The sequence below is a fragment of the Prionailurus viverrinus genome, chromosome B1 (assembly GCF_022837055.1).
Source record: "Prionailurus viverrinus isolate Anna chromosome B1, UM_Priviv_1.0, whole genome shotgun sequence".
In the NCBI taxonomy this organism is placed as follows: Eukaryota; Metazoa; Chordata; class Mammalia; order Carnivora; family Felidae; genus Prionailurus; species Prionailurus viverrinus.
The window spans coordinates 162,261,904-162,280,675 of NC_062564.1; positions in this window are offsets into that span (position 1 = coordinate 162,261,904).

Below are 18,772 nucleotides of genomic sequence, written 5' to 3' on the forward strand. Positions count from 1 at the left end.
ATTTCTGGGTCTTGTGGTAACTCTGTGTTTAACCATTTGAGGAAATATCCAACTGTTTTCCAAAGTGGCCGCACCATTTTACATTCCCACTAGCAGTGTAGGAAGGTTCTGGTTTCTCCACATTTTCATCAACACTTGTTATTATCTGACTTTAATTTTAGCAATCCTAGTGACTGTGAAGTGGTATCTCATTGTAGCTTCATTTGCATTTCCCTGATGACTAATTATGTCAAACATCTTCATATGTGTTTTGCCATTTGTATATCTGTCCTATTTGGAGAAATGTTTATTCATTTCACTTTCCCCTTCTTAAATTGGGTTATCTATCCTCTTCTTGAATTGTATGAGATCTTTATATATAGATACATGTCCCTTATTAGATATTTGATTTTCAAATATTTTTCCCCATTCTGTGGGTTGCCTTTTCTTGGCAATATTCTTTGAAGCACAAAATTTTTAAATTTTTTTTTTCAACGTTTATTTATTTTTGGGACAGAGAGAGACACAGCATGAATGGGGGAGGGGCAGAGAGAGAGGGAGACACAGAATCAGAAACAGGCTCCAGGCTCTGAGCCATCAGCCCAGAGCCTGACGCGGGGCTCGAACTCGCGGACCGCGAGATCGTGACCTGGCTGAAGTCGGCCGCTTAACCAACTGCGCCACCCAGGCGCCCCCAAAATTTTTAAATTTTGATGAAGTCTAACTTATTTGTTTTTTCCTTTGGTGCTCAGCGTTCAGTGTCACATCTAAGAATCCATTGCCAAATCTGAGGTCATGAAGACTTACCCCAATATTTTCTTCTAAGGGTTTTGTATTTTAGTTCTTATATTAAATTGCATTTTAAATTAATTTTGTTGCATTTTAATTAATTTGCATTTTAAATTAATTTTGTACGTGATGTGAGATAAGTTTCCAACTTCATTTTTTTTTTTTTTTTGCATATAGATATTTAGTTTTTCCAGAACCATTTGTTGAAAAAAGTATTCTTTTCCCATTAGATGGTCTTGGGACCCTTGCAAAAATGTGTTGACTGTAGACACGTGATTTATTTTGGGGCTTGCAGTTCTATTCCATTGATCTATATGTACATCTTTGTGCCAATATCACACTGTCTTGATTACCAATGTTTTGTAGTAAGTTTTGAAATTGGGAAATGTGAGCCTTCTATCTTTGTTCTTCTTTTTCAAAATTGTTTTGGTTATTCTCAGTCCCTTGCAATTCCATGTGAAGTTGAGAATCAGCTTACTAATTTCCGAAATGAAGTCAGCTGGGATTCTGATAACAATCATGTTGAATCTGTAGATCAGATTCTTAACAATGTTAAGTTTTCCAATCCATGAACATGGGATGTTTTCCATTTATTTAGATCTTCTTGTTTTCCTTTCAAAAATACTTTGTAGTTTTTAGAGTGTAAATTTTGCAATTATTTTGTCAAATTTTTTCTTAAATATTTTATTCTTTTTGATGCTGTTGTTTAAAAAATTGCTTTCTTAATGTCATTTCTGGATTGTTAGTTAAAAATATATAAAAATATAATTGATTTTTTGGTAGATTGATCTTGTATTCTACAAACTGCTGAATTCACTTATTAGGTCTAATAGTTTTACTGAATTCTTTAAGATTTTCTATATACGACATGATGCCATCTGTGAATAGAGATTATTTTATTTCTTCTTTTTAAAGTTAGATTTATTTATTTATTTGTTTGTTTGTTTATTTATTTATTTTTGCCTAACTTCCCTGGCTAGAACCTCTAGGACACTTGAATAGAGGTGGTGAGAGTGGACATCCTTGCCTTTTCCCAATCTTAGGGGAAAAGCATTCAGTCCCAAGTTTAAGGGAAAGCATCATTCACCATTAAGTATCATGTTAGTTGTGGATATTTTGTAGATGCCCTTTACCAGGTTGAGGAAGTTCCTTCCTATTCCTAGACATTTTGTGTTTTTATCATGAACAAGTGTTGGATTTTACCAGATGTTGTTTATGCTTATTGAGAGAATCATGTGTATTTTGTTTTTTATTCTATCAATAATGAAAAAGGCAGGCAAGAAGAAGGGATGAATTCCTTCTTTCTGTTTTTTGTTCTATTCATCCCCAATGGATTGGATGATACCTACCCACATTGGGGAGGGCAATCTTTACTTTGTCCAGGAATTTAAATGCTAATCTCATCCTGAAGCATCCTTACAGACACACAGAGGAGTAATGTTTATCTGGGCACCCCATGGCACAGTCAATTTGACACATAAAAATAATCATAATAGAAGAGTTCCTTCCTGTTTTGTTTTTTGGAAGTTTGTAAAGAATTGGTAGTCAATATTTTTTAATGTTTGGAGAATTCAGCAGTGAAGCCATCTGGGCCTGGGATTTCCTTTATGGGTAGTTTTTTTAAATTATTATTATTATTATTATTAATTCAATCTCTTTACTTGTTATCAGTCTATTCAGATTATCTGTTTCTTTTAGGTCAGCTTCAGTAGTTTATGTCTTTCTGGGAATTTGTCCATTTCATCTGAGTTATCTAATTACTGGCATACAGTTACTTATAGTATTCCTTTATAATTATTTTTATTTTATAAGGTTGATAGTAATATTCCCTCGTTCCTTTCTGATTCTAGTTATTTGAATCTTCTCTCTTTTTTCTTGGTAAACCTAAGCTAAAAGTTCATCAATTTTGTTGATCTTTTCAAACAATCAGCTTTCGGTTTCATTGGCTGTTCTCTATTTTTCTGTTCTCTATTTCACTGATTTTCATCATAATCATTATTATTTCCTTCCCCCAAGGGGGTTTCCATTATTACTGTCTCCCCGAAGGGACATTGGTAGCCCACATTTATAGTGAAAACACAAGACAATCAGTTTTATCACAGTATTATCTTTTCCCCACTCCTGCTTTTCCTCCTATAGCGTCCATTTTGTTACCGCATTGCAATCACCCAAGCGGCAACCTGGAGCCTTTATTTATTCTTTTTTGTTCTCTTGCCTTACATTCAATTGGTCATTGAATCCCTGTAAGGCCTACTTCAGAAATGTCTCTCAAATCTGTCTACTTCTCTCTGCTTCCACTCTTTTCCACTAAAATTTATTCCCCACAGTTTTCTGGCTAATCTGATAGAGCTCAGACCCACCCCTAACATTTGCAGGGCCCGAAGAGTTAAAATGGAGGTTTCCAGCCCATTGCTGCCTCCTACTGCAAAGGGTCTCACATACATATATCGAGACATTCCAGCTTCCACGTCCAAGGTCTTTCTCACATTCCTAATGAACAACCACCTCTGAGACCTAGAGAATTGACCTGTGGAAGTCTGAACACTTTCCGAACCCTAAAAGCAGGCTTGGGATGCTTTGAAGAGGGAATTTCAGTTCCTGAGCACCCAGACTGGTTTAGAAGTGGGAGAGAGTACAGGGTCTCGGTGGACCCATCCCTGTGGCCCTGTGTCCTCCTTAGAAGAGGGTCTCATAAGGGGTAGGTTCCAGTGGAGGACCTCACGTCTCAGTGTAAGGGTGGCGCAATACCACTCCTCTGCATAAAATTCTCAAGTCGTATCCTGTAACCCACTGAATTGTGTCTAAACTCCTCAACTTAGTATGCAAGGCCTAGCACAACCTGATTTCAGCCTATTTTTGCATCATTTCTCATTTCCCCATGAACTTGTCACCTCTTGTTATGGTTTTACCTAAACCTCCAGGCAGAATTAATTGCTTTCTCATGCTTTGATGATCCTCTGCCTTACTATTCAATGTACTTCCATTAAAGCATGTATAACATTGCATTATTATTACTTGCTTGCATACCCGCCTTTCCTATCAGCTAGTAAGCTCCTTAAAGTAGGTCTTGGTCTTTCAGCTGCCCTGTAGCCAATCTTTATTCAGGGAACAGCATCTTGTTCTTTTTAGGAAAATATTCCTCCCTCTCTCCCCTGACATACCCCTCTACTCTAATATGAGATTCAAATGGTAGCTGATGTACAAACTCATCAAATTATACACATTCAATATGTGTAGTTCTTTGTGTATCAGTTATACCTTAATAAAGCTGATGTTTCAAAGAAGCGAAGCTGGCCTCTCGCCTGTGGCCACAGTGAATGACTGGTAGCATGTGACCCACGCTAAGCCAATCAAGTTCTTCCCCAGGATTTTTAAGCCTGCAACTGTGTGGAGGAGACTTGTCTTCTTGGCTAGTGAATTTGGGAAGGTAGAACCTCAAGTTCCTGGAGTTCCTGGTTGTTATTGTGTCAGCGTCATGGGGAGACTTGCCAAAACAGAAAGGGAGCTGAGATAAGAGATGGGAAGAAAGTATCTTGAAAGCACTGAAGACCCTGCTTCCTGTTATTCTGGCCACTATTGCGGTTTGAATATGTGAGTCAATGAATTCTCTTTTTGGTCTCAGTTAATTCAAGTTTGATTTTTTGTGATGTGCAACCCACAGAGTCCCATAAGGTTTTCCTCTGGTGTGGAGGCCAGGGTTTGCTCACTTACGTATGACCAAGTCTAGTATAGACCCTGGCCCAAAGTAGGCACTCAAGATATTTATTCATGGCTGTAAAGTGAAACATAAATTGGCTGAATTAATTTATTGAGAACCATGCTTGTCAGTGTAAAATGAAAAGAGAGCATCCAGTGTTACTTAGGTGTTTTGGGAGAATAAGAACCTGATGGTTTGTATGACTAAATGTGGGGGAAAAGAGTGAAAAAGTAAAACAATTCCAGAAAAAGAATAAATCTGCTGCCAACTTGGCAAAGTGAACTATAGGAAGCCAGAAATATTTATTTCCCTTCCCTCTTCTCCAATAGTTTTCAAACGAAAACTTCTTTCTATAAAATATAACACTTCCTTTTATAAAATAATGTAATTGTGCTTTTGCTTATTAAAAATGGAAACTAGAGAGTGTGACTTCCCTGCCTGAGCCTTGTTGTATCTCGCCATCACAGGTGGGCTTTAGAAGGCAGGGGAAGGGAGGAGGAAAGTGAGGCTTGGAACAGGGATGGCTTTTACCACAAATGGACTTACTCATTCCCAAATAAGAAGAATGGGATCTTCATTGTACCTCCCCTTGGGCATTCAGTACAGTGAAGGCTGGCTCTAGTAGTGGCAGAAAAATGTAACCATATCTTCACCAAGCAGGACTGGCTGGTTCAGGACCATGTGTTTTGCCAACTCAAATGGTTGTGCCAATAATAAGGTCATGAAGAGTTCGAACCAAGGGTCATTTATTCCTGAAGCTGAATGGAAGCTCAGAGTTCATCTGTTCTCAACCACCATCTGCTGTCTCATCTTCTCCATATTGCCCTTGAATTAATCTCTAGTTCCTTCTTGGTCCCACTCATGAAGAGACCCAGGTCTCCAAATAGCCAATTCCATCCATGGACGGTAGAAAATTCTTACGATAGTAGGCTAAAAGCTATCTTATGACACTGCTTGCCAGTGATTCAAATGCTCTTGCTTAAGTTCTTGGAAAATAAATCTAGCCCTCTTCAGTCCTTTCAGATACTTGAGGCAGCTACCACATATGTCTAGGAAAAACATTCCAAGGTCCTTCAGCAGTCCCTCACAGGACAGTAGGGCTTTAATCCCTTTTAGGGTAGGCACTGAATCATATGGCAATTAGATGCAAAGAGCATGTGGCCACATAGAGCCAAGTCGCAATCCTTGCTCCACGACACCCCTCACGTCTGCCGTGTGACTTGTGTACATTACTTAACCTTTATTGACTTCAGGTTTATCATTTCTAAAAGAAAGATATAATCTCTCTGAACTTTAGTTATTTTATCTGTAAAATGAAGACAGTAATAGCCACATGATGAGTTGTCTTGAAGATTATGTGAGGTAATCTGTATAAAATGGCTAACACAATGCCCGGAACACTCAAATTACATAATTGTTGTTGTGGCTATTATTATTATATTATTGTATTTTAATACCATATATATTAGTCATTTTTGGCTGCCCTAACAAACATAACATGGACCAGGTGGCTTAAATAATATTTTTCTCACAGTTCTGGAGGCCAGAAGTCTGGGATCAGGATGTCAGCAAGGTAGGTTTAATTTGGGGGTTGCTTCCCTTGGGTTGTAGGTAGACACAATCTATCTTGTGCACACATGGAAAAACAGAGGAAGAGAGAAAAAGAAAGAGCAAGCTACCAGGTTTCTCTTCTTAAAAGGACACTAATCCCATCCGACTAGGGCCGTATCCTTATGAGCTCATTTAACCTTACTTACCTTCTAAAGACCCTAATTCCACATACAGTCGCACTGTGGGGTTAGAGTTTCAATATACAAATTTGGGGAGGACACAATTCAGTTCCTAGCATACAATATTATGCAATACTTCCAAAATTTAAAAGAAAAGTACACCTGCCAGAAAAGGGGTCAGCGTCTATAAAGGCTCTCAGGGGAAACACTGACTATAATCCAGTGTGGCTGAGGTAGAGAATACAGGGGAAAGATAAACTTGAAAAGCAAGAAAGTGTATGACTGTAATGGGACCAGGACCAGTGGCCAGTGGTTCACTTGTTAGGGAGTTTGCATTTTTGTCCTAAGGGCAATGGGAAGACTTTGAAGGGTTTTATTTTATCTTATTTTATCTTATCTTATCTTATCTTATCTTATTTATTTATTTTTGAGAGACAGAGAGAGACATGGCACGAGCGGGGAAGGGGCAGAGAGAGAGGGAGACACAGAATCTGAAGCAGGCTCCAGGCTCCCAGCTGTCAGCACAGAGCCCGACGCGGGGCTCGAACCCACGAGCTATGAGATCATGACCTGAGCCGAAGTCCGATGCTCAGCTGACTGAGCCACCCAGGCGCCCCAGACTTTGAAGGGTTTTAAATGGAAACATGACCTAATACGACTTGGGCTTTACTGGGATCATTCTGCCTGCTGTGCAGAAAAGAGATTGAAGGGGAGAAACCTAACATGTACACATGAAAGAGTTGTCCTCGGTGTGGTAGGAAGAGAAGAGAAGTATTAAGAATCTGGGCACAAATCCTAAGGATGGAATTTGAACTCAAGCCTTAATGGCTATTATTCAGCCTTTCTAATAGCTAGTAGCACCCCACCCCCTGCCTTTCACCCCCTCCCACGGCTTTTCTCCAATCTCCAATTTTCTCTGATGGTTGTGGAAGAGTGAATTTTGGGTGCTGTTACTAATTAGCATAGTGTAAGATAAGCAGCAATTTGGTTGGAACATTTTAATAATAGTTATTTTCTCTTTTGCCTGTATTTAAAAGTTCTAATCTAATGAATAAATTATCTTCAGAGATCTAAGTTATTTCTAGTTTTGTTGTTCCATCTGATATGTTAATTTCGTCAACAGATTGATTTTAATAATGGAAGAGGAAACTCAAAAAAACACACACACACAAAACACCACCAGAAAACCTTCCACCTTGAAGTCTAAACGAACTTGTATGTTAATACCCCAAGGAAGTTTGGTAAAGAGGTTTTTGCACAGAAGGGTTGGGACGATGAACTTCACAGAGCAGTTTTCATACCCAAAGATATGAATCAGAGTCACCTGAACTTCTGTTGAGCAATTTTTTTTTTTTTTAAACCACTCAGATGAGATTGCGTTACCTCTGAATAAACAGCCGGAAGGTGTAGCACAAATAGCAGTGAACAGAAACTCTAAGACTGAGTCCTAGTTTTGGCTTTGTATTAACTGACGGTATGATGCAGCACAAGTCAATGACTTTCTGGATCTCAATTATTAATAGGAAAACAAGGGAAGGGAACTAGATAGTTTCTAAAGCCTTTACAAACATGGGTTTATTATGTCAGATTCTTCTCAAGAGATGTGGGAGTGAACAAAACAGATAAGATCCCTGATCCTATTTGATCACTCATTACTATTACAGAACGCAATTTGTAAAACAGACCTATTAATTGACAAATAGGATACATTCGGATGGAGTAAGTGTTTAAGAAAATGAAATAGGTTAATGGTATATAGAGAGATGTGTATTCTTGGGATTAACTACTTATACAGGATGGGTATCGGGAAAACTTCTCTGATTGTTTTTTTTTTTTAATTTTTTTAAGTTTATTTATTTTGACGGGGGAGAGGTGGAGAGAGAGGTGGGGAGAGAGGGAGACAGAGAGAGAGAATCCCAAGCAGGCTTCGCATTGTCAGAATCCTATGCGGGGTTGTCTCATGAACCATGAGATTATGATCTCAGCTAAAACCGAGTTAGCCCCTTAACCAGCTGAGCCACCCAGGGGCTGCTCATAAGGTTTCTTCTTTTCTGAGGCCTGAATGACGAGAAAGAGTTATCCATACAAAGATATAAGGTAAGAGCATTTTAGGCAACAAGAGTAGCTAGCAGAACAAGGTCCCAAATAATGACTATTCTAGGGATGAGGCATCAATGTGGCTTAAGCATAGTAAATGGAGAGGAAAGTGATTTGAAATGATGTCTGCATAGTGGGCTGCGGCCAGATCCTATAAGGTATGGTTGGCTATAGAAGGGAGTTGGATTTTATCCTAGTAGTCAGGACCGTTTTGACCCACTGGATGGTTTTAGGCAAGAGAGTATGTGGTCTGTTTTTGTCTTGGTTTGATTTTAGAGATGATTCAAGGTGCTGGGTGGAGATGGGCTGTGCTAATGGGTAAGAATGAAGTGAGAACACTATGAGCCAGCTGCAGGAATCCAGCTGAGAGACGATGGTGCGGTGGAGGTTGTGGGACGGAGTTGGGACATGTCACAGAGTTTGAGCAAAGAGTGCTTGCTCAGGAGTGGACGTTTATGACTTTTTGATCTATTGGTCTCTAGAAGTTTCCATTATTCTATGCTCCCATCTGAGTTCGCCTCTCTCCCCTCCTACATGTAGGAGATGGTTGAGTGGGGCGAGGAAAGTGGTTTGTGGTTGTGAGACCAATTTGAATTAGCTGCAAAGAGATCACAGACTGACCCTGCATCTGCGAGCCTGATGCTTCATCTCAACGAGTCAATGGAATGTCCAATGGGAGAAATATCTTTAAAGGTAGATAAAAGTTGAGAGCAGCTGGTGGTATTGAGACCAACCTGAACCCTCTGACAAGGCAAAGACTCCTTTCTGCTTTCTTTCCCTTTCAAACGTTCCCAAGAATTGGGTACATTCAATTCAGCTGTAGTGGGGGGCAGCTGTTTCAAAGGGAACTAAATCCAAGTTCCACGACGTTTTGCACACATGCAGATCTTGGCATTCAAACGATTCATGAGTGCAGTTAATAAGTGGCAGTATTATTTTGGAATATTTGGTGCATTCTATTTTTAAGAAATGCAGGCTACCTAACGTTTGACTACTTCTACTCAGTCTTCATTTTTATTACAGTCATGTCACTGTAGTGCGGGCTACTTATACCTACAACATAATTATATTCTTTATCAGGCTAAATAGTAAGATAGAATTCTCTTCTTACCATGGCCCAACTAAGGGGATGTGTCCACTTTTGAAGAACTAAGATTTCAAGCCCTAGAAGATCCTAAAAATGCCATGTTCATTTTAAACCTGCTAAGAATGTTGTTGGTATCTTTGGGATCTGGCTTTGTCAACGATTTTCTTGCACAAGTGATCCTGCCTAGAATGTCTGGGAGACCTGGAGATTGAATACATTCATTCAGCAGATGTTTGAGCCCCTTCCTCAATGCAAGGTACTGTGCTGGACACCGGGGGAATCACAAAACATAACGACATCTCCGTCCTCCATCGAACTAACTGTCCACTTTGAAAGGTTGTGCGGAAAAGATTAAATAGCAGTGCAAGAACTAAAAACACTGTAATAATATAAGACATCCCACAACCAGAGGATAAGATCCAATGACAAATGATGGGTTATAACTGTGCTTCTCAAACTGTTACATGCATACACATCTCTTAGGCATGTTACTGAAATGCACATTCTTTTTTTTTAAATGCACATTCTGATTCAATACATCTGGGGAGGGGTGGGAATGAGCTTCTTGCTGGTGTCAATGCTGATGGCTCGTGACTAAGTTTTGAGCAGCCAGGGATTAGATCTGAGATCCCAAAACTGTACGATGAGTTTGGGGAATTCATGGCGAATTCACAGGGGCACTACGGGTTATTTTTTTGATTAAAAAAAAAAATGATAATGTTCATCATCTGCCGTGTGAGCTGCTAGCAGTTCATAGTTTTGACATTAGGTCATCTACATTGTTTTAATCTTATAGCTTTGCAAATCTGGATTCTTGGCAGTTAGTGTGATAAATATCTAAGCCCTGTACAAAAAAAAACACACAAAATATGTGGATCAGGCAAGGAGGGTGGTGGGGTCCAATCTGATTTCTAAGTTTGAGAAGTTGTGCAGTGCCCGATAGCCACATACATCCATTAGGAAGTAATTACAGTTATAGAAGAATAAAACTGTAAATAGCAGTTTTCTTTTAATTTACAGGCACTGTTTTATTCACAGCTGCTAAATTGCTAGGACACGATTTATTAAGTTGTTTGGCTAGAACTACTAAATGATGAAGAGTATTAGGTATTTCTTCCGGCCAAGGGACCTAACGAAAAAAAAATTGAGAGATACTTAAGATGTTGTGAACAAAGAAAGTTTGGAAATCTCTGGGTTAGATAATAGGTACTGTGCATTCAGAGGGGTTTGGAGTGGTCAGCAAAGAACACATGGAGGTTGTAGGACCTGAGTCAGGTCTGCAAGTAAAACAATATGATTGCACTCTCCAGATTAAGAAATGCATGAACATACGCTTGGGTTCACATATTGATTCTAACCCTCCACTTCCCTGTTTTCTTTGGTGCCTCTTTGGATGCACATAGATTTCTACTCAAGATTCCCTTTGTGGGACGCCTGGGTGGCTCAGTCAGTTAGGAGTCTGATTCTAAATTTCAGCTCGGGTCATGATCTCATGGTTTGTGAGATCAAGCCCCAGGTCGGGCTCTGTGCTGACAGTGCACAGCCTGCTTGGGATTCTTTCTCTCTCTCTCTCTCAAACTAAATAAATAAGCATTTTTTTTTTAAAGGCTCCCTTTGTGTAGGGCAGTACTGTCGGCCAATAACCCTGTATCAGATTTACCTCCAATGTCTCACAACACGTGCTCTAATCTGGAGAGCGGTACTGGTCTACGAGTTTTGTACCAGTGTAGTCCTTCCTTGGTGAATAATGCCAATGCCACCTGACAGTCTTCTGAATGTCTGCCAACCATGATACATTTCTGTGATTCAAATTTTTCAAAGAATCGTCATTTTCATTTTCATTGTCCTGGCAGCATTAGTAGTTATTAAGTAGATTTATTTTTTATTGTCCTCTTTTATTGGTTTTATTGTAGGAAAAAGCCTGTTTTTTTTTTTTTCCTCCACAGAATAAATTTATCTATGTCTAAACAGTACTCAACATGAACATGTTAATAAAGTTTGTGGTTGGTTTCACTAGTCCTTTTACTCCCTGACCCAAATGGTGTTGAGTTCAGAGCAATAGGCAGTGGGGGGCTGGTACAAAACAGGGGTGAGGTAGAACAGTAAGTGTTACTTAGTGTGGATTGGAAGAAGGAACGACCAGGGAAGCTGGTGGCAGAACTCTAGTGTGAGGTGACTGTGGCAGCAGAAAGAAAAAGAAAGACATGGCTACGATAGTTACTAAAGGGACTTTAGTGCCTGGTTGTACCTGAAGTGAGGCAGAAGGAGGAGGCAGAGATCATGCCGAGTGTCCCGGAGGTCTGGGTGACCGGGATAATGATGGAGGAATATTGGAAAGCCAAAGAGAAGAACCCATTTTGGAGGGAAGACGTAAGTTTGGTTTTTGACATAGATTTTAGGCGATGGCAGAACTATGCCATTGCAGTTAGGGCTGGAGATAGGAAGGCAGGGAGCAGAGGTTTGGTCAGGTAAGGGGTAAGAATGGACACATTTTCTGAGGAAGGATGGGGGTACAAGGCCAGTCACGGTTGACTCTTGGGAAGTATCTAATCTGACAGGACAGCTGGATAAAACAGAGCCAACGAATTAAACAAAGAAGGGAGAGTCAGAATGCTTGGAAGCTGGAAGAAGAAGGCTGTGGAGAGAGGAATAAAAAGTTCCATCTACTGGGGGCGCCTGGGTGGCTCAGTCGGTTAAGCGGCCGACTTTGGCTCAGGTCATGATCTCGCGGTCCGTGAGTTCGAGCCCCACGTCAGGCTCTGTGCTGACAGCTCAGAACCTGGAGCCTGTTTCAGATTCTGTGTCTCCCTCTCTCTGACCCTCCCCTGTTCATGCTCTGTCTCTTTCTGTCTCAAAAATAAAATAAACATTAAAAAAAATTAAAAAAAAAAAAGTCCCATCTACTGAGTGCCTCACAGATGTGAAGACCGATCTTAGTTTCCCACATGTTGTTACATGGAATGCCCACAATAAATTCTGAGGTGCGTATCACCATCTTCATTTTCCAGGTGAGGAAATCGATGGACAGAGACACTATGCAACCTGGCTACGGTCATTCAATTAGTAAGTGGAAGGATTTGCATCCAAGTTCTTAGTTGGAACCCTTCCTCTTCCCCTAGACCTTTCAAAAATGAAAGTGAAGATGTGACCCGTTAGAGCAAAGGGTTGTAATCTTTTGGTCCTTACAGGCTCCCTGCATAAGCTTCAGGAAGTTTATGAATTCCTAAAGTTATGTGGAAATCCTTGTTGTAAGAAATTAACTGGTTTTTTTGTTTTGATGAAGTGGTCTATACCTTTCACCAGATTTCCAAAGAGATTTTGAATTCTCCCCCGGATTCTCACTGTTTTATAGAGCAGTGAATTGTCAGGAGCTGTGGACTAAACAGGTAGTGAGGAAGACAGAAATAGTATGTGAGATATTCAAGAAATTTGGCTCTGAAAGAAGAAGAATGCTATGGTAGTTCAAAGAGGCAGAAGAGGCGAGTACTATACATGTTTTTATTATTGGGGAGCTATGAGTCTGTTTGGCAACAGAGGAGAAGGATCCAGTGAAGAGACAGTGATGACTCGGGGTGGGAGGGGGCAGGTGCTAACTGAGGAGGAAATTCACCAGAGACGGGGAAAGAGGCTGGCATTCTGTCCTAGGGATGTTGGTGGGCTTTGTACCTCCTGCTAATCATTGCTGCCATTCCATTAGCTGGCTCAATGATATTATAGGAACATTTTCTTTCAGAAATACAGTCTGGAAAAAAGGAGTGTGGGAGAAAGAAATGAAGAACAAGAGAAAGAGAAAGAAGGAGGAAGGGAGGGATATGGGAGGAAGGGAGAGAGGGAGGGAGAAAGGAGGCAAGAAGGAAGAAGAAAAGGAAGGAAGCCTATAGTCTTTCTCTAACAAAGAAGTGAGGAGAAGGGGAGGGAAAATTGGGGCTGGAAAGGACATATTCCTAAGCCTGTCTTTATTCTCAAGGGTCAAGACCAATTCCATGACAATGTCTACCTCATGCATCAAGAGGAGGTGGAGACTCCCAAGGACAAAACCCACACTAAGCCCTCAGTGATGCTCTAAATGAAGAGCCCACTCTGTCTTCCAAGGACAGTCATTTTTGAACTTAGAAGGAGGGGGAGGGGATCCAGCTAGGCTGTTTTTATTACAAAATTCTTCATCTCTTTTTATCTCCTGGGTTTCAGATGCATTTAATTATCCTCACCAAATGCCATATTCTGCTCTTAATGAAAATCCTTTTTTAAAACTTCTTGATGCAAACGCAAATTAAATTTGGTGTTTTGTTTCCATGACTGAAAATACAGAGTACCATGGGCTGTGAGCATTGTGTTTTGGAGCTTGCTTTTAAACAAAAATAGGATTTTATTATTCTTATCAATAGATGTTCATGGAATATCAAAAATCAATTTAGTTCACATTTGCAACGTCTGGGAATTATTAAACAATTCACTAAGGAATCCATAGCTACAGAAGTTTCTGGGGTAGAAAATGTATACACACACACACAATTTTCATTAGCGTGAAATGTATATTCAGGTTCTATGATGTGCTAGGCATTATGCCGTCTTTAATTCAAAGGCCCTTAGAATCAAACAAGGAAACAGAAAGGTAAGCAAATTAATAATTATAATGAAAATAACATTTATTAAGCATTTACTCTGTGTCAGGCACTGTTCTAAATGCCTTATAAGTATTACCTATTTAATCCTTACAATAAACTTAAGTTATAGTGATCATTGCACTTACTTTCCAAATGAGGAATCTGGGAGACAGAAGAGTTAAATAGCTCGGCCAAGTTCACACAACTAGTGAGTGATGGCCCACACACTTAACCATAAATGCAGTTATGGAAACAGATGCCCAGGACGGAAGGGGTTGAGAGGAAGGACTAATGGGGGAGGAAGGATGCTTCCTGGTGGAGGTGACCTTCGAGTGGGGTTCTTCAGGATAATGTAGGTGGTGGATTATATAAGCAGAGAAGTCTGAAATAACAGGGTAAGTTCTAGAACTCAGGCAGTTTGGCATTATGGAGTATGTTGCAGGAGAGGTAAGGGTTGGGTGGGAAGTGAGAGTGAAGAGATGATCAGAAGGCAGATCATGAAAGACCTTGAATACTGCCCCAAGCAACTTAGACTCTGTCCTGTGGCTTGTGAAAGACTTCAATAAAGGCGAGTCATGGCCATATCTGTAGTCAAAACAGTGAAGCTGGGTATGTGAGTGTCTTATTCTCTGAATTTCTCTGGATTCTTAGTTTTCTGCTTTGGGGTTTTTTAAAAAATCATACTAAAAGAAGAAAAGGGGGGGGGAAGGAAAACACTGAAGGAATCACAAAGGTTCATTGAAACAATACAAGTTTAGGAAATTTTAGCTTATTGACTTTAACACACCTCCTCTGTGTCCCTTAAATTGATGAGATTAATAAGATTGTTTAATTAATGATTGATAAGATTAATAAAAAATAAATAAGAATAAATAAAAAGAGGGATAGTAAAAATATTCTATAATCAACTTCATCATCCTTCATGCTTTGGGAAAGAAAATGTTTGTTGAGTGTTTATACAATCATTTATACCTTCATTATAGGTTCTGCCCTCAAACTCAATTCAAAGCTGTATTCTGGGTCCAAATTTCAGTCCTGTACATATTGTGTGATCTATATATTTCCTGACCATGTGCCTCCAGGCCCGCTACCTTTCTAGAGACATGCTTTCTTTGAATATACACATTAAATAGTATGTGGCCCCATATGTAGCAAAAACTCACCTTCTCCAAGATTACCAAGGCTTCCCAAGGGGTTTCACAGGCTCTGCGTTCCCTCCTGTTTTGAATTCCAGCTCCCACTGGATTCCTTTCTTTTTCAAAAACATACCTGCTGATTTCGGTTTTTTCCCTCCTCAACAAAAGAGCTAGTTTCTTCTTAAGAAGAATTTTGCCTTCCTTCTGGGCCAAGGTAAACTGCAAACAGCTTTTAAAGTAACAATGTTTTCTTTCCTATTACAATAGCAGCTTACAATATTACATGCATTATAATTCCATAGTACATTATAGCTTTCAAAACATTTTCACAATAGAGCAGGTATGATTGTTCACATGTTCGGGGAGAATGGAGGAGGGAGCTAACATTTATAGACTGGCTTTTATGAGCTAAGGATTGTGCTTCCGGCTTTATGGGTTTTAGCTCATTAGCATGTATAATCTAATTAAGCACATTTCCCCAATTATTCTTCACAACAATTTTGCAAAGTAGGCATTTGTATTAGTATCTATTGCTATGTACAGATTACACCAAAATTTAGCAGCTTAAATTAGCAATATTCAGGATTTCACAGTTCCTGTGAGTCAGGACCCCAGGTATGGCTGAGCTGGGGGCCTCTGGGTCAAGAAACTTTCAAGAGGCTCCAGTTCTGCTGCGGGTCTGGGCTGGAGTCTCATCTGAAGGAAGGGGAAGATCTGATTCCAAGCTCACGCAAATGGCTATTTGCAGGCTTTAGTTCCCAATCCAGCAGACGTCTCCCTCCGTTTATGGCCAAGAGGGCCTCCTCACAAATCAGCTCATAACATGGCAGCTAACTCCCCTCACGGTGATTGAGCAAGAAAGTAGGAAGGGCTCTCAAGTTGGAAGTCATAGTATCTTTGTAACATAAGCTTTGTAACAAAGCTCAGAAGCTTTGAGGATTTCACTCTAGTCTGTTTGTTAAAAATAAACACCGGCTCCAGCCCATATTCAAGGGGGATGGATCATACAAGGGCATGAAGACCAGAGCAAATGATCGAGGGTCCTTGGAGGTTACCTCCCACAGCATATGATCCCCACTTTGCCGTGGGAGAAAAACGGACGGTAGAGAGATTAAGCAACTGGGGCGCCTGGGTGGCTCAGTCAGTGAAGTGTCCGATTTTGGCTCAGGTCATAATCTCACGGTTTGTGGGTTCGAGCCCCACGTCGTGCTCTCTGCTGTCAGCACAGAGACCACTTCGGACCTTCTATCCCCCTCTCTCTCTGCCCCTCCCTCCCCCTTCAGAAATAAATAAACATTTTTTTTTTTTTTTTAAAGAGAGATGAAACAACGAGACTGAGGTCTTACAACTGGCATATGGAAAACTCTGCCAGCAGTGAACTCTGATTTTAAAGTTCCAAGTAGAAAATATACACCTATTGGCTCCAAAAATTCTCTTAAAAAAGAAAAGAGGACAAAGAGCTAAGCCATAAGGAAACAATTCATAGCAGCCATTTATTGAAAACAAAACAGAACAAAACAGAGAGCCCTTCCAGTGACTTCCTGGGGCCAGAAGAGTTCAGCCGCTTTCTTTACTCCCCTGGTTCCCAAATGCTGGTCTACACCTAGGAAACAGTTTTGGCCAGTCTGCAGCAAACCAAAAATAAGAACCATGTAGACGTTTTTTTATAAAGGGAAATATTCCACTGAAAGGGCTTTTTTTTTTTCCCCCTCTTTCTCTCTTATTGTAGTAAGAACGTTTAACATGAGATCTACCTTCTTTTTTTTTTTTTTTTTTTATATTTATTTTTGGGACAGAGAGAGACAGAGCATGAGCGGGGGAGGGGCAGAGAGAGAGGGAGACACAGAATCGGAAACAGGCTCCAGGCTCTGAGCCATCAGCCCAGAGCCTGACGCGGGGCTCGAACTCACGGACCGCGAGATCGTGACCTGGCTGAAGTCGGACGCTTAACCGACTGCGCCACCCAGGCGCCCCGAGATCTACCTTCTTAATACATTTTTAAGTGTGCAGTACAATATTGTTGACTACGGGTATCGTGTTGTACAGCAGAGATCTAGAACTTACTCTTCTTGCCTAACTGACATACTCATGGAACAACTCCCAACTCCCTGTTCCCCCAGACCCCGGCAACCACCATTCTACTTCCTGTTTCTAGGAGTATGACTATCTAGATATCTCAGATAAGTGGAATCATGTAGTATGTGATCTTTTGTGACTGGCTTATCTTCACGTAGCACAATGTCCTCAAGTTTCATCCGTATTGTCGCACGTGGCAAGATGTAGGAAACCCTAAAGTAAAAGGGCTTTCCAAAAAAAGTAAAAGGACTCTCTTTACTCTTATTTTTATTTGGGGATGTTAAAATATACTTTTATAATATGCTGGCAGTAATAGGTTGGCAGTTTTTCTAAGAATGTATTGTTCTCCTTTGACAAAATGAATAATACACAATACTCTGAGGGATGCCTCGATTTTACCTGAAATTTTATTGGTTTCTCAAATTCAAGAATTTTGAGGCTTCTGCTCCACATCATAGTTAAATGACCTTGTCAATGGCCCTGATATTCAGAATGATGACCCTGAGTTTGAGATAAGCTCCTCGAATAATAAAGAAAGTGTCAAGTATGTTTAGAGCATTTAATGAGGCAAGAAAAGTAAGATTTTATTTATACAGAGTAAAATAAAATTGGTTCCCCCCAAACTTTTTAAAAATAAACTTTAAAATATTACAGTACTTTTAGATTTACAGACGCAAAGATGGGACACAGGGTTCTCTGTACCCCTTACCCACCTCCTTAATTGTTAACATATTACACTCTTCTGATTCATTTGTCTCAACTAAAGAACCGGCATTAATATAATACTGTTAACTAAGCTTCACTGTTTACTCAGATTTCACTGGTTTTTCTAAGATGTCACCGTTTGTGAAAGATGTAAGGAATCTGAGTTCTAGATCCTTAGGATGTATCTCCAGACCTCTGCAACAGTGATCTTTCTAAAGCACAAATTTTGTGTCTCCACTTTCAGACCCAGAAAATCATTCAGCGGCTCCCAAAGACTGCAAAATTAATCATTATTCAGTAATTACGTACCAAAATTCAGGGATTGTATTATTCACTGGCGAATCAAAAAGATACACACCATGTGTGTTGGGTCTCAAGGGGCTTAGATCCTTCCATCTTTCTTTTGACTTCTGGATATGTCTTCCTCTGAGAGTGGTTCACTCCATTTCTCATTAAATCAAGTTAGCCACCTGGTTTAGAATCTGTGAGTTTTGCAGCTCTGCTCATTACTTTGAGTAGCACGAAATAGCTCACAACACAAATATACGTATCTTTTGGAGTGGGGCAAATAGGGGGAGAAAGGAAGAGAGAAGCTCTTAATACTGATGCCTGAATATCTTGACAGGGACAGACAGCTGTAGGATATAGGGGGCAGAAAACTGAACAGAGAATCAGAGGGAACACGAAAAGGGAGTGGCCGATTCTACCCAGGAATATTGGATCAGGAACATTTTCTCTGAGGGTACCATTATGCTAAGGCTTTATTTTTCTTTAACAAAATTTATTATTTAGCCATTTTAAGTGTACGTCTCAGTGTCACTAAATACATTCAAGTTGTTGGACAACTATCACTAGTGTCCATCTCCAGAACT